We start from the raw sequence: 16,711 nt of genomic DNA on the forward strand, positions 1-16,711 counted from the left end.
GAAATCCGTGGCATTAATCCGAAGACAGACAAAGAAGAATTTCTTGGTGAGCAGAATGAGAGAGATATCCTCCTCTAGCTAATCCTGAGGACATTGAGGCCACATAGATAAATAGCCAAACCTAGCCCGTAATACAACGCCAAATCTAACTTGAAAAATATTAATTTGAGTATCGAGCTGTGCTAGGGATATTACGCTAACGTTCGGTACTAGCACCAAAGCCAAATCCAAAGTTGAATTTATAGGTCCGACTTAACGGTTTTAAATTCTCCTCAAAATAAATTATATGTAAATGGTAAAACCCTAAAAGTAATCCAGGAGAGTGAAAGTTACTCAAGAATCAAAAAACAGATACAAAAGAACTTATTTTTCCTTTGCTCTATTGGTCTTTCGCAGAGATTAATTGAAATTCAAATAACCAGGTTATTTTATATTTTTCACAAGTAGAACATCGCTCCTCACTTTATTCTCGGCATTAAAAGGCACCGAAGTGAAAAATTGTTCAAAAAGTTTTAGTTGGTATTATTGTAGAAAAAAGTTAATAGTCGTTTTGAAGTCCACAAATAATCTTCTTATTTAACATTAAATAAATTCATTTAAATTGAGAATATAGGCGAATCGAAACTACTAAAATATTCATTTCAAATAAAAGTTAAATTGAAGTAGTGTGTTCTTATTTTAAATATTATTCTACTTTAAATATGGTATACGATGATTTACACAATATAGTTCAACTTTAAATATCATATCATTACTTCGTAAAATTCTACCAAATTATAGTAATCCAAATTCCTTTAAAAGCTTGTGCATTAAATGCTTGTAAATGGGTATTCAATGATTTTGATTTGATTTTGTGTGTTTTAGGAATTTAGTAAATATTAGCAGTTATTTGTCTGAACTTCCGGTATTTTGATTGTAATTTGTACAAATTGTTTACACTATTATTAGTATTAAAATTTAATGCCCTTTTTGCGTGTACTATCCTTTCTTTAAATATTTCCTCAAAACTAACTTTTCACTTTTTATGTTTAAAATCTTACACGTATCAAATTTTTTTAATGTTCAATCTAACTAATATTTAACCTGAACTAACCAATTTTATTTGTTTTTATGCCAATCTTATAGTATTGAATGCTGAACGATATTTATTACCAAATCTTCCGCACGCCATCTTAATTGTTCCTCATCACTTTTCCATGCAGAAATTTACGTTTTTTAACTTTATATAAAAGCTTACTTGGCTCCAGAGTTTCTAGTGCATTTAGAATGAGACCACAATATATGGACAGTGTCCCTTACATACAGGGTTCGTCTTTAGGAGTTGACGCAATTCGTACATGGAAAATTACAACTTTAATATATTTGTCAAATTCGTATTTTTGTTTTGTGGAAAAAACCTGACATTATAAAAAAATTTTTAATCTGATATGACTTCCGGTTAAATCGGAAACTGATCCATTTTTATTTACCAATCAAATAGTGAAAAAATAATTGTAGGGTGCTATTTGAAAAAAATGTTTTTTTTTAATTTAAAAATTTTTAATTTCAATAATCTTTTTCAATAATTTTTTCAAATATTATTCTTAATTCTTTAATTGTCTATAAAAATGTGTTAATTTCTTAGTAATTTAAAATTTACTTCATTAATTTATGTCAAATAGTTTTGTAAATAATTCAGTTTTAATAAAGCTCTACAAATGTCGAAAAAGTCGTAAAAACCAAAATAAATCAAAAACATTTGAGAATCGATACTATGTTGTACTATGAAAATAATGTTTATTTTCAATAAAAAAACATTTTTACTAAACAAACCAAAATGTTCCATTTAAAAAAATAAGATAAGAATTAGTTTCCAGTTGAACCGGAAGTTATATTAAGTTGAAAATATTTTTAGAATGTCAGGTTTTTCACACGGAACAAAAATACATTAAACTTGTAATTTTTTATGTACGAATTGTATCAACTTCCAAAGACGAACCCTGTATGCTTAGTGTCAATTTCTTCTAATATGGCGCCTACCGATTTTACTGTCTATAACAGTCTCTTCAACTTTAAAAATATGAATTTCCAGAAACTCACCTGACCTGAATCGATAAAAGCTCATTTATGAAGAAAACCTGAGGTGAAATTCGTTTTCATTGAAATATTCCTTCCATCCAATGCAGTTCACATTATCTTCTTCGCATCCCAAATAGGAATTTGCAAGGCGCTGTATCAATAATGCTTATTTAAACTTGCTAAAGAGCTTCAAAAAGTCTTCATTTGGGTTGTGAATTTGCTTCTTCTTTTTCAATATATTTTTCGATTTTTGCCCCTATGGATCTAAACTAATTATCAAAATGGAAGAAAAACAGTCTGACTACAGGGTCAAGTAGAACCACCTGAAAGTGCTCAATCAAAAGATAATATCGATTTGAGCAGGCAATTGATAGATGCCTGGCCCTCAAATTGGTATGTTCTTTCCTTCTTCCACTCACAGGGTAAACGAGAATAAGAACGAATTCACATATGAATTTAGGATGAAACCTACCAGTGTGAGATAACAAACACATACTAGCCAGCCAAAATCGTTCTTTATTTTTTTGTAAGGATAATTAAATGGTAAAATCGTAAATTTCAACCCATTTACGAACGGATCACATCTTCATAAATAATTTTCCATATTTCGACAATTAACTTCATATCCACAGAAGCTTTAAACCTGTATGATTTGCTAATTGTACCACATAACGCGAATTGAATGTTTATTAATACAAACCGTGCGAAATTTATAACACCATACCACGTTACCTTCAGTTAGTTGAATTACACGGTTTTAAGTGCTCAACACTGCCATTTCCAGATTTTCCCATTATGGAATTAATTTTATATTCTGATGAATGTAAACATTACATGCAGTGTTCATGAGATATTTACTGGCGCCTGCTCTAGGTATTGAGCTGAAATTTATTTTTGCGCAGTCTAGTAACGCGATTTATAATGTAATATATGACGTAATAAATCAGGTTTCGTGTTCAGAGCTCTTCCCTGTCGCTTACCAAGTTTATCTTAACCATATTTAAAATGTCAAAAAAGAATTACTAGAAGCACGTGCCAAATGGTCTGGTGGAGCGCCAGCCGGCGTATTTTAAATTTATTGGAAATCTATGATGTACTATCCACACAAGATAGCAGCAATTCTTTTCCAGTAGAAATATGGACAACAGTGCAAAGAAGAAGAAATATTTATCGGTGAATTCTTTATGTCGTGAATCTCATAAAAATCCTCGTTGAGCTTTTCGGGAAAAAGCTGTGATTATATAGTTCTTGGAATTCCCTATATTGCTGGTCGTTTTGAATAAACAACGTATCTTATGAGCTTGGAAGAAAAGGGCCAATGTGGGCAACTCCGTGACCTCAAATAAACACCAATATCCGGAATAATAAATACTCCTTAGCCCGTGGTCTCTGATTTTTCCTTTTTAACGCAGACAATGAAAACTGTAGCCACCTGTAGAAATTCCCACAAACGTGCCATGTATTTCATTTGCAAATTCTTGACATATATTTGTTGCATAGTGTTAAAACACCCACATTATATTGGATTTTCGAATTCCATGAAAAGTCTTATGTCCTGTGTCAACATTTCCAGAAGGAATTCAACGATGTCTCGTTCAGAATTATTCCTAGAGTGTTCAACATGTTCAATCATTTCAGGTTTTCAAGCGTATTTTCTGATATTCCAATTTAATATTGCTCGGAATCCACTGATCGGTCAGCAAACGTTATTATAGAAACAGCCTAGAACTTATACGGTGATAGAAAATTTTACCATTGGGTAGATAGGTACTTCTTCGTCAAATTTTCACTAAGTTTTTCAATATATGTTCAATAAATGTTATTTACATGATCTATTTTGCGATAATCTCTTCATTGAAGTATGGAGACGCAGAACTTTTGTTAGCAAAATATATTTTATTTCAAGTTAAAGCTTCATATTGTAGGTTTAATTGATTTTTGCTCTTACTGTTTAGATAGTCGCCGGCCTGGTGATAACGAAAGCCGAAGAGCAGCTTGCGAACGATACAGACGGAAATATGCAGATGGTCAAAATTTCCCACCTAACATTACTTGGTCAGATGGGACCCACGTAACAAGCAATGAAATTTTCAATAGAAGAAATGCGCATAATACGGTCCAGGGAAAACCCCCATGTCTATAAGATTGCGCTTCACTATTAGAGCTGTGTATATAGGATGTTTATTAAATGGCAAAAATTCAATGGATTATTTCCTAGAATATTCTAAGAATATTTTGTGCTTTGATAATTTTTGGAAGTGTGTTATATTAAACTAGAATAGTGAAATATTTCGAATACTAAGCATCCTATAAAGAAATGTTTTGTATTAAGTTTTAATCACTTCGAGGAGTAAATGTATTAGTGCTAAAAATGATTTCCCTCCACCCTCCGTGTAGGCGGGGTAGGGGTTATTTTTTTAATTTCATTTAGTAACCATCATTTTTTACAGATTCGCATAATACGGCTAAAAATAAGAAAAATTTGTCCAAAACATTTTTTTCTATTCATGCTAGAAAATACTATATATAATAATATATATAATTAACAAAATTCAGTTCTTTTTTCGCTTATGATTTACAAAAAAATTTGATGATATCTGCTTTAGAATGAATGAAAACGAGAATTTTTGTATAGCTTTTATTTGAAGTAAATTCTCGAAATGGTGTCCCTGAACTTCAGTGCACTTATTTATCCGTGTTTAAAAGGACTCTTCACATCTATGAAGCGTGTCCTTTGGAATATTGGTACAAGGGTTTATAATTTGCAGAATCATATTTTCATATGTCGTTGGTATTTCTTTACAAACCTTATCTTTGAGATATACCCACAAAAAGAAATCCGGCGAAGTAAGATCTGGAGATTTAGCAGGCCAATTCACCGGACCAGATCTACCGATTCATCGACCGTTAAAATTACGATTAAGAACTTCCCAGAATAGTAAGCTAGACAACCGTTATATTGATACCACAAATGCTGGCGTACTTCTAAGTTTAACTCCTGCAGTAATATGGGCAGTTCATTTTTCAAAATATATCGATACATTTAATCTTTTCCGTTGCTTGCAATTATGGGGGAAAGATAAGTTTACTGCCAGTGATTTCACACCATATGTTGACAGTCCAAAGACGCTAGTACTCAACTTATCGAAATTGATGCGAATTTTTAACACTCCAGTAATACATGTTATGCCCATTAACTGTACCTGATTTGAAAATAATGACTCGTCAAATAATAATACATAACGGAAAAAATTGGATTTCGTTCTTCTGTCTAGATGCCCACTCATAAATGTCTAAATGATTTTGAAAATCTACTTCATAGAGCTCTTGGTGTAAAGAGATATGATAAAAATGAAAGTTATGCATTCCCAGCATTGTCCACACACTCATATGAGAAATTCCTAATAATCCTTATATTTCTCTTGTGCTCACTTGGGGATTAAGAGCCACAGCACCTAAAAGTGCAATTTGATTGTTTTCTTCACACACAGTAACTGGGCGACTTGTTTTCTTTTGATTTACAGTTCCTTCATTAATAAATTTTTTAATACACTATAGAAAGAAGTCCGAGATCGGGGTCTTTCGGGAAAACGGTGAACGTAAAGATTGACGGCATTGTCTAAATGCCTAACAGCTTCTTCATACACTAAAACCATTTGGGTTAGCTCTTTTACGATTAAACACTGTATCGTGAAGCAGTATTAACAAGGGAATGTTTAAAAGCAGATGTTTTATATGTTTAGGTTATTGTCTACTTGTCACATTTTATTGCCATAAAATTTTTTTGTCCCATAGAAAAGTTTTAATAGTAGAAGTTGCCATTTAAGATATGAATTAAATTTTGTTAATTAGAGTGTTTTTAACATTAGTCGAAAAAATGTTTTGGACAAATGTTTCTTATATTTACCCGTATTATGCGAATTTGTAAAAAAATGGGGGTTGCTAATGGAAATTAAAAAGTTAACCCCCACCACGCCCACACAGAGGGTGGAGGGGAATCAATTTTAGCACCAATACATTTACTCCTCAGATTGATTACAGCTTAATACTAAACATTTTTTTACAAGATGCTTAGTATTTGAAATATTTCGATATCACAGGTTAAATATTACATATTGTATACAGTATGTCCCCAGATAGGGTTGCCGAGAGGAGAAAGGTTCTTATTTTTCATTTTAAGAGAAAAATGTATTTTTCACCAGTTTTTGCTTATTCTAAAACGGTCGAATCAGTTTTCACCATTTCAATTTTCCTTTTCGTTACAGAGAAATATCGAAAAATAGGTCTGTTTAGATGAAATTTTTTAAATTCTCATTTGCATCGCAACCATAAACAAAACTTAAATTAAATAATAATGTCGAAAGAGCAACGAATTTACCTGATACGGTGCTAGGGCAAAGGTGATAACGCAGTTCGTCGGGGCATCAAGAAATTTAATCAAAAGTTTCTGTATATTTAGGTCTCAAAATGTGTGGCACAAAAATTGATCAACAAATTCTTAACTACTGGTGTCGTATTAGATATAAAGAAAACTAAGACAGCTCGAGAGGAAGATGACGCTGAGATTCTTATTGTAATGGTTTCGGCTCAAAATATTCCAAAATTTTTTTTGCGGAAAAAATTGCTTAAATTAGCAATAAGTGAAACGTATATTCAAAAAACATTGAAATAATTGAAAATTCATTTCTTTAAACTAATTTTTAATAATGCTTTAGAGCCAGGAGGTCAAGCAAAATGTTTGGATTTCTGCTTGGGGATGAACGCTCAAATCATGGATAACCAATACGTTTATCAAAGCATTGTAATCTTTAACGAAGCCAGATTATCCACCAATTGTTGGATACCCATCCAAATCATCTGCTATGCCTCATCCCAAACGAAGCGATAACCAATATACATAAATCGCTCAACTTGAGGGGTGTTCTGGTTTGACCATGAGAACCATTAGGTAAAAATATTCTCGAGTACTCTTAACACACCGTGACTCTGTCGCCACTCACCAGTCCTTATCAGTAATCTGGCCCTTCGCAGAATCACATGTGTTAAGACGTTAATTGCAAAAACCTTTTAAGGTCTGTTTTTTTTCATTCAATCTAAAAATCCTAAGTTCGTGGAAACCTACCAAATCTGTGTTCTGATTGGTCAACTAGAGCAAAATGGACTGAAACCAAATTCAGCTCATTTTCCCTGCTTCCTTTTTTGGGCAGATTTAGAGTGGAACTCGAAGTATAAACTAAAATCCAACCTCCCTCCAAATTCATACTTGAGATTCAAACGCACCCAATACAGCTAAAGTTATCATAGATTTTCAAATATAGACTTGTTGACGTTTACGGTAGTGTTTTTCTCGACCATCGTCCTGATTTGTCGTGGCGGTATCCACGTACAAAAGAATACCTGGTGTTAGAAGTTTTTCCCTTAAGACTCCAACATAATGATACTGTTACATCTCAGCATGTAAGGCACTGAAGCCATTACAATTCCTATTTCCGACTCGCTCGTAATGGTAATATTTGGCTAACGTGAACTTATGGTGTGTAATTTTTTACCATAGTATAATTGGACCATATTTTATTGTGTGTGAAATTTTTATTTATAGTTTCCTCTTTTTTGTTGAGTTATTATAATAAAAACTTAATAAACAGAAGTCTTGATTACAGTGCCATGAAAATGAGAATTAATTTTTGAGACTTTGAAAAATTTTCAGCTAAGTGGACCTATTTTTCGATATTCCTCTTTATCGAAAAGGAAAGTTGAAATGATGACAACTGATTCGAGCATTTTAGAACAAGCAAAAACTTTCATGAAAAATACATTTTTCTCGTAAAATGAAAAGTAACAAACTTTCTCTTCTTGGCAACCCTATCCAGGGACATATTGTATAACAGTTCCAGACTTGTCGCCGAAACGTTAACAAGGAGTTTCGTCTGAGCCCTTAATGAAGGGACGAATGTTATTTCCAGTTAATTTTAATAGAGAATAGTGCACAATTCCACCGCTCCAAGAACCTCCGTTTGTGTGAAGCACTATTCACAGACAGAATAAAATAGAAAACTGGAAGTCTTGGAAGTAGGAGAAGGCTCAGAATTTGGTATAATATGTGGATTTTCAAAATTGGCTTATAATAGCGGAACTTTCTAGGTTAGTTGCTTGGAACACAAGTGGTGAAAGAAAGTGCGAAAAAAGCTCAGAAGATCTTTTCCATTTCCCTTCTACCCTTTTTCATTCATTGAACTCCCATTCAGGAGAGGGCAAATCTGGATGAAATAAATCCAGCCAGAGAAGTTTCATCGACAAATGTAATCAAAGCGCTGGAAGGAAAACACCGTAGATAAGTCATAATCTTTCTATTTAAATTACGTGGTAAAACGAACAGCTACATATACATTTCTTACAGCGCTGGGGGGACTCAACAATCTAACCCGTTCCGATACGATGAGGTAAGAAATTTGTCGTAATGAAAAAATATATCTTCGTTTCCTTATAATTCGCCATTAACACCATTAATTGATAAAACAACTATAAGACTGCATATTCAATCCTTGATACCGTAAAATATAACTAAAACCGCCGGACAGACCATGATAAATACGACATCGCATTTCCAGATTGACTATTAGCATAATTTGATATCCCAAGTAAAATTTTTCTGCTTCGAAGTAAACTAGGACATAAAGTACAATATCCACTAAAACATAAATCAATATAATCTTGCCAGGCACTCTTTCAACTCCTCAGAAAAACTCCCACTATTCCTTTTCATTCACTCCAGTCGTTGCTATAGATAGGACGAGCTCCCAAGGGCACCAGCTGACTGTCTCGCCGATAAGTTATGATAGCTCCGGAGATCTCTCCTAACACGGTGTAAATAAATAAAAAACTAAATTGATATATAACCGACTAGACAGGTTGTTTAAGTTTTATCAGGCCGAAATAGAATTTATGAGACTTTTCATCACTCGAACAAGGCCTTTTCAGCAAGATGTTTTGTGTTGACAACTTTTGAAAAGGCCCATTAATTATTTCACTATGCAACGTACTCGAGAGAGTACTCGAGTTTGGTTATTTTCATAAAAACGCAATATTTCGGAACGTTCATCTCTTATATATTATACAATACAAGGTGTCCCAGATTTAAGATTACAGCTATTATTTCGATAACCCCTGTAGGTAGATAGAGAGAAAATATTCATATAAAAGGTGTAGGGTGCGTTTAAAGCTGTGTGAAGCATAATGTGAATAATCATGTTATAATAATAAATTTATATGTGGGATGCATCAAAAATAACTTATGGATATATTTTTAGTTTTTTCAAATGGAACCCCCTGAATTTGCCAATTTTCCGATTTCCATTTTAATTCTTTTTATATAGGGTATAAGATTATACATATAATCTGCAATCAATGATTTACCAATTATAACAATGTTTCAACAAATTTTTGAATTTATTTAGAACTTTATTATAAAAAACATTGAACAAAATTAAATAGGTGCTTATTTACAAATATGGTTCGAAACGTTCTGCGTTACTAATTAGATATTCTTCCATTCTCCTATTAAATTCTCTTGAACAAGCGGCCTTAACCATGGAAAGAGTAACGAGTGTACAAACCGTTCTTATCCATGTCTCGAAACCTTCTGAATTTTGAGGTTGGGAAAAATAGACAGTATCTTTTAGATAAACCCACAAGAAAAAGTTAAATGGCATCAAATTTGGGCTGTGCACTGGCCACTTAATTGGTTTTCTGGTTGCTATTAACTTATTTCCATACGTTGCTTCTAAAAATTATCTGACCTGTCCTAAAATTCTTCTATAATTGCGAGCAGATTCATTACTATCTAGATAGAGCTATAGTTAAGGTCGCTTGCTCAAGGGAATTTAATAGAAGAATGAAGGAATGAATATATTCATAAATGTGTTGAAACGTTGTTATAATTGGTGAATCATTGATTGTAAGCGATACGTACCTTATACGAAAAGTGTCTAGAATTAAATCGGAAATCGGAAAGTTGACAAATATTCAGGGGGTTCCGTTTGAAAAAACAAGAGATATACCCGTAACTTATTTTTGACGTACCTCGTATACCAAAATTATTCTTCATATGCTTCATGTGCTTTAAATGCACCCTACACCTTTTTCATGAATGTTTTCTTTCTATATACAGGCATTGTCAAAATACTGGCTAAAACATTAAATCTGAGATACTCTGCACATAACTACACCGCAACTTTATCCTAATCATAATTCAACGACCTTACCCAAGAAGACGACAGCAATATATACAATATAATTATAAGTGATATAGACAATGATGAATAGTTTCAAATGATTTATGTCTAAAGAAGGCAATCCAATTCACTATTGATAATGCACTAGATTATGCCAGGTATGTACAAGATATTATTTTAATGTTAAATCCAACTCGCATTGTAAACTATTCGATTTCATGTGAACATAAATAGACATCCAAAGGGTGATTAGAAGATTAATTGGCTTGCCGATAAACACCCTGTAAATAACTAAAGTCACGCAACCAAGCGCTACAATAATTTCGTCGTTTTTTTGGGGGTTATTTATCTAGCGTTGAACATATTTTACTAAATCGTGAGAATTTCATATTAATTTTTAATGAGGGGATAGTTTGTGGTTAATATACATGGGAAGTTAATTAATAGCTGCTTAGGGAATCATAGCAAGTTATAACAAATATAATTAGTATACAGGACAGATTTAGCAGTGAACACGTTTAGTATATTTTCAATCTTTTTTAATTAAAAAAGAAGAGACTAAAACTGTAAATTAAGAAAACTAATCTCTGCGCTCAAGTTAAAATTCTCGTTTGGTTATAAAGTTATTTCTTTTGTAGTATTTGATGTTTTTTAAAATGTACCATTAACATAATTTTTGAACGTATAATCAGAATCGACCTTCCTACCTTCTTCTCATTTTGGCAGGCCTTAGAAGCTCAAGTTTTTTGCAGCGATTGATACCCGAATTGACCAAAAAGGGATTGCCAAAAGCGTCAAGGAAATGCTAACAAGATTTCCATACCGAACCTAAGGGGAATCTTGTAAAATATTGAAAAATGCGGGTCGAATTTTTAAACATAACAAAGCTTAACCAGAGCAGAAGTTTGTAGAAATTTTCGCAACATCTAAACTAACTAGAATCGAACATTCGAAAATGTTGGAAAAACACTTCTGTAAATATTCTAAAAACCAAACTAAATTAAAGTCTAATTTGGAAAATATTGGAGAAACGATATCTAACCAGAATAGTATCTTTAGAAATGTTAGAAAAACATGTAGAAGAGTTTTCTTACATTTTTGGAAAACTAATTTGCTAAATAGAGACTTTAGATACTATTGGAGAAACTTGAACTTTTTTTATAAGAAAACACAGGCAAGCGTGAGCAAAAACTTTCGGAAATGTTAAGTAACCCAAAATGAGCATAGTGAGAATCTCGCAAAGATTGAGAAAATCAAAATTTGCAAACATTTTCTGAAATGCAAAACTAAACTGCAGGTGAATCTTAGAAAATATTACAGAATTTGGAGCGAATTTCCTGACGAGCATCGTCTTAGCTGGTTCGATCTGAAATATTCAGAACATCAAATTAACCTATTTGAAGTATTTTCATATGATCACCAAATAAAAAATTATCATTAAAAAAATTCAAATAAGTATAAATGGCTTAATCAGAGACATACGTTTTCGGTTCACCGTCTTCTGAAAGATTATTTTAATGATCACTTGATATTTCAACTCTTTTAGCACAGTCGTGAATTTTCTCTATGCCCAATTAGATTTTTATGGTTCTTAGGTTTGGTTTAACTCATTTTTGAATCATCGTGTATAAAAAAAAATCAGTTTGAAATATATGGAACCATTGAATTAGAAAATGACGAGTCCCATAGCTCTTCTGAGAAATCAACGCACGAATTTGAAATAATCTTATTGACAAAATCTACAAATCATGTTAAATTTTGCAAGACCCAGACTCTCCATGCAAGAATAAGACTAAAACCAATTTGGTCTTTGTATTGTTTTACTTAACTATCTAAAAACTACATGTTGTAAAGATAATTCTAAACAATTTGAAGTTAAATGAAAGTACCATTTCTCTCGTGAAATGAGCTGAAACTTCGACCTCAAGAACAATATAGTTGGCGCATCAAAAGCGTGTTAGCTAAACATTAAGAAAGTTGGAACTTTACCCAAATCGTAAATGTTGTGCTGTTGCAATAGTACAACTTTACAAAGAAAGCAATTTGCCAACTTGGATACTTAAAACATGACCCATGCAAGCCAGACTCCAAAATTTTTACATAACAAATTCCAAGAGCCACGAGCCTTTCGAATTAATCACAAAAGTCGTATTTTTGGTCCAACTATCCTTATTTGCAAAATTCGTAATATTCATAATTAAGTTTTCGTAACGAAGCTGTGTAGTTCGCAATATTGAAGAAGCGCATATTCCTGTCCAAACGAGTTGTGCATTTAAATTTAACACGAAATAGCAGCAACGAGCGAAAGTAGCAAATAGCATAATTAAGTTAATACTTATTGTACGAGAGAGTAAATTTTTATGGGCTTTAGTTAAAACCTTCATATATTCTCCAAATTTATGCAGATGAGCAAGATAGTTATTCGACTTTTATATATTTTATCATTCTGGAGGGCTCTTTAATGTCTAAATATATATTATCCAGAACATGGGGATTTGAGAGAAAACCTCATAGTAAGATGGCACAACTTACGTTCTTCATGTAGGATTTTCTTAAATTGATGTTAAATTAAGGATAAGATATTTACTTTAACGCTCTTCGCTAGCCGCGCGTTTCTAATTGACAAGATAAAGCATTTCCTTTAAATAAACTCTCATGCCTAATATTCAATTATAAATGTTCTAAAATGATAACCCAAAAACTCAAATAGGCATCCTAAATCAGCCATTTTAATAAGGTCGCGGAACGACCAAAACAATAGTAAGGACCCATCGCCTGCAGAAATAAATTAAATTTTAAATAACAGTCCGTCTCCTTAAAATATTGAATTTTCAATTTTCGTAACAAAGTCTGCAATAGTTTTGAAAAGGCACAACTCTGGATGCGAACAAGTTCAGCATTTAAAATTAAAATCATAACGCCATCAGGGATGTTCGAGAATTTGCCGCTTTATTTTCTTCTGGGCTATTTTCGCTGGTTTATGAGATTAGCACTGAATAATTTTGTCTCAAAGGTACTCAAATTAATTTTATCTTAATTGTAACAATTTAGCAAAGAGTGATAGATAAAAAACTTGAATAACTTAACGATATGATCTATAACGAAATATGAAAGAACCCTTATTAATGCATAATGTTTAATGCTCTATGTTAAAAGTACTATCAAACTTTAACGACGTATTTCATGACCGGGACTAGATAAAGATCTCTATCAGGTTAACACAAATGAAGGAAATTCTATTAAAATGAATTTCAATAATTGTTTTAGAGAAAGGAAAATATCTCTGAGGTTCGAGTGAAAGGAGCAATTTCTAAAGCACCTCCTTCAAACATCCTCAATTTTCAATGCCTTAATGCAATTTTCGAATAGTGGCAACGAGTTGCACAGAAACCTTGCCTGCTTCCTTCTAAATAACGTCTAGTTTCAAGCCCCTTTTAGAGCAGCAAATGCAGAACACAAAGGCCAATCAAAGACACAAAACCCTTTTCAAAGACGTTTAGTAACAGCATTAATTTATAGAATTCGTTTAAATGCGCTTTTATCGCGTCATCGTCTTTGTTCCCCATCCAAAGACCTCCTTTTCGCTAATTTATATTCCATGAAAAAAATTTATCAAAGCTTAGTTTATTCTTTTTTGAAGTAAACATTTAAATAGATAAAAAATGTCCTCTAAAGAGCTCAGGACTGAGAGCCGGACGAATATATACGCCTATTTATGTGGTCTCAGTCCCAATAATCATACCAATGGGATGTCGAAAATTGATTCAAGGTCATGCATCAATGTGGAATTTACGTTTCTTGCAAACTTCTGGAAATTCCATTTTTTTTTAGGGGGGTGGAGGTGGAAATAATGCCTAACACTCTGGTAAAAGTTGTTGCAGTAATGGAATTACACTTTATTTTCAGTTAATACTAACTAAGAATAACCTTCACCCTTTACTAAGGGCTCGACCAAACGCCCTTGTTAACGCTTCGATGAAAACTCTGTTTTCAGAACCTAAAGAAAAATGAATAAAAACTCGCCCATTTTTGGACAGAGTAACTGCAAAATCGCTTTCTGCAGGTGAGTAAGTACGCCTTCCTCTTCTGTGTCGTTCCTCCAACTAAATTTTAAGTCAATATTCCCGCATTACTATTACAAGCAGACATTACTGTCATGTATTATTAAGTGAAGATAAGCATTTATCTCTTAAACATTTTTTTTAAATTAAGTAAAGTACTTCATAAAAATATCAAGCTGCTTCACCCGATGAAGCCTTAGGTACTTCTCTATTCTCTTTGGATATTTCATTATAATTTTGTCTATTTTTGGCTTATTAAGTCAGGCTTACTAGGGTTGCTGGGGCTTTTAACTGATGGTTTTACCTTTCATGCCTTAATAATTTTTGGCTATTTTTGTTTTTTGTTAGTTTGTGGCCTCTATATCCCCAGTACAAGTATCTATCATCATTCAAGTAAATTAGCATTTTTTGACAAAAACGTCCAATTCTCATTACCTTACCATCTCTCATATCGTTCTGGATGATTTATCTCGTTGTTACCTTAGGTTCCACAAGTAACTTTAATGTGACTTTTTTGTCGTCTGGACCATTTTCTTTTCTTTCAAAGCCAGCAACAGGACCGTTGTAAAGCGAAAATATTCATTTCTTTTTACTTCCTCGGTGGTTTTTAGCAGTAGAACTAGTCATTATAAAGGAACGCCTCAAATCCATTTTCTTTTACGAGACATACGTCATTATAATTATATTTAGTATGGTACCTACGTTCCGCCTAAGTGGCGATTTATAACACTCTTAGCGTCCAATTTCGTTTAGTAAAAACATGTAATAAATCGCCACATTTACTAATGGACATGTTTTTAATCCTCATCAAAGCGAGCTAATGATTAAAAAGGCCACAAATCAAAGCAGTCGTCGCTCGTGTTTCGGGATCAAAAGGAACTTTAATCTGATGGATTACGGTCCTCGCACCTAGTCCGAATTGTGAATCCGATGTTGCCGACAGTTTTCTCGCGGGATTAAATATACATTTACAAAATACAAAATATTTACATGATACAGGAACTAAACAGTTACAAGTACCTAATTTCAAAAAGTTTTCAGAAATTTGGAAATTGCAAAGACCACCAAATCATGTCATCAAAACCAAAAATTACTGGTTATACTTACAGGGTAACCATTTTAAAACTTCTTGAAAACAATGGTTATAAACTCTATCTAAGGTGAGGGTGTCCAGCATGAGTATATCGTAAACGGTAATAAATGCATACTTGGGCAAGTGGGAGAAAAGTTGTGCACTTAAAAAAATAATTTCATGATGCAAATAGATCTACAAAAAATGTTTTTGGTTTTTCAATTATTAAAAAAAACTAAAATTTATTTTTTACTTTTTCTCAAGTTATAAGAACTAAATCGAAACTAAAACCACTTTTCCATTCTAGTTTTTTATAAGATTCAACAGTGTTGGTTTCAGTCCATGACATTTCATTCGTCAAGAGTAATCATAAACTTTTTTCTTAAATACGGCCCTGATGAGTTTTTTCTCGGTTTTGAGACGTAATTCGACAAGACAGCTTCATAATTTTCGCAATATTTTAGTTTTAAATTTCATTTTCAGAATTTTCCACAAAAATTTGGTCAAATGAAAATCAAATGAAAAACAATGGAGGTTTCAGTGGAAGGAATTACTGATCCAGAGAGGACTTATATGTCTATAGGAATGTAGGTTGGAATATTTTAAACACTTATGTAATTGGTTCTTTATTTTATAACTATTCCCTTACCAAGATGCATTATCGCAGTCTACATGAAAAATACGTGGAGGAAGCCTTAAATAATCTCCCGTTGGCTTTAACACATAACTCTTCATTCCAACACGACGACGCACTCGCATATAATGCAAGAGTTGTGCAGGAATATTTAACACATAGATTTCCTGGCAGATGGAGAGCCGATCATGTGGAACATCCTTAGCCAGTTCGTACTCCATACATCACCCTGTTATATTTTTGTCTTTGGGGTTACATCAAGAATAATATTTATTGACATACCATTAAGATAGAAGAACTATGAAGCAGAGTTCTTGGAACTTTTGCAACTATCACACCAAATGTGTTGTTTAAAGTTTCGGCTGCAATAATCTGGAGATGTTATTTGTGCTTAAGGAATAATGGACGCTTGTTTGAACAATTTTTGTAATTTAGGTAATATAGTATAGGTAATATAATATAGTTAAAGAGATAAACTGTTACAATTTTGTAATGTTTGTATGTACAATTTTGTAACTACAGCTAGGTAAATTAGATAGGTGCATAAAATAATGAAACAGTAATGAAACATCAAAGAATTGCCTAACTGACTAAATGATACATCAGTGAATTTGTAATAAAAACTTAAACTCGATAAGAAAAACTTTCCAGGGGC

General features: G+C 32.7%; 1 protein-coding gene across 2 annotated transcripts in view; it reads right to left on the reverse strand.

Annotated features, from left to right (window-relative positions):
* LOC136413866 (lachesin-like) overlaps positions 1-16,711 on the reverse strand; it is a 201,549-nt gene that overhangs the window by 104,798 nt on the left and 80,040 nt on the right. The window lies entirely within an intron of this gene.

The sequence above is a fragment of the Euwallacea similis genome, chromosome 15, assembly GCF_039881205.1.
Source record: "Euwallacea similis isolate ESF13 chromosome 15, ESF131.1, whole genome shotgun sequence".
In the NCBI taxonomy this organism is placed as follows: Eukaryota; Metazoa; Arthropoda; class Insecta; order Coleoptera; family Curculionidae; genus Euwallacea; species Euwallacea similis.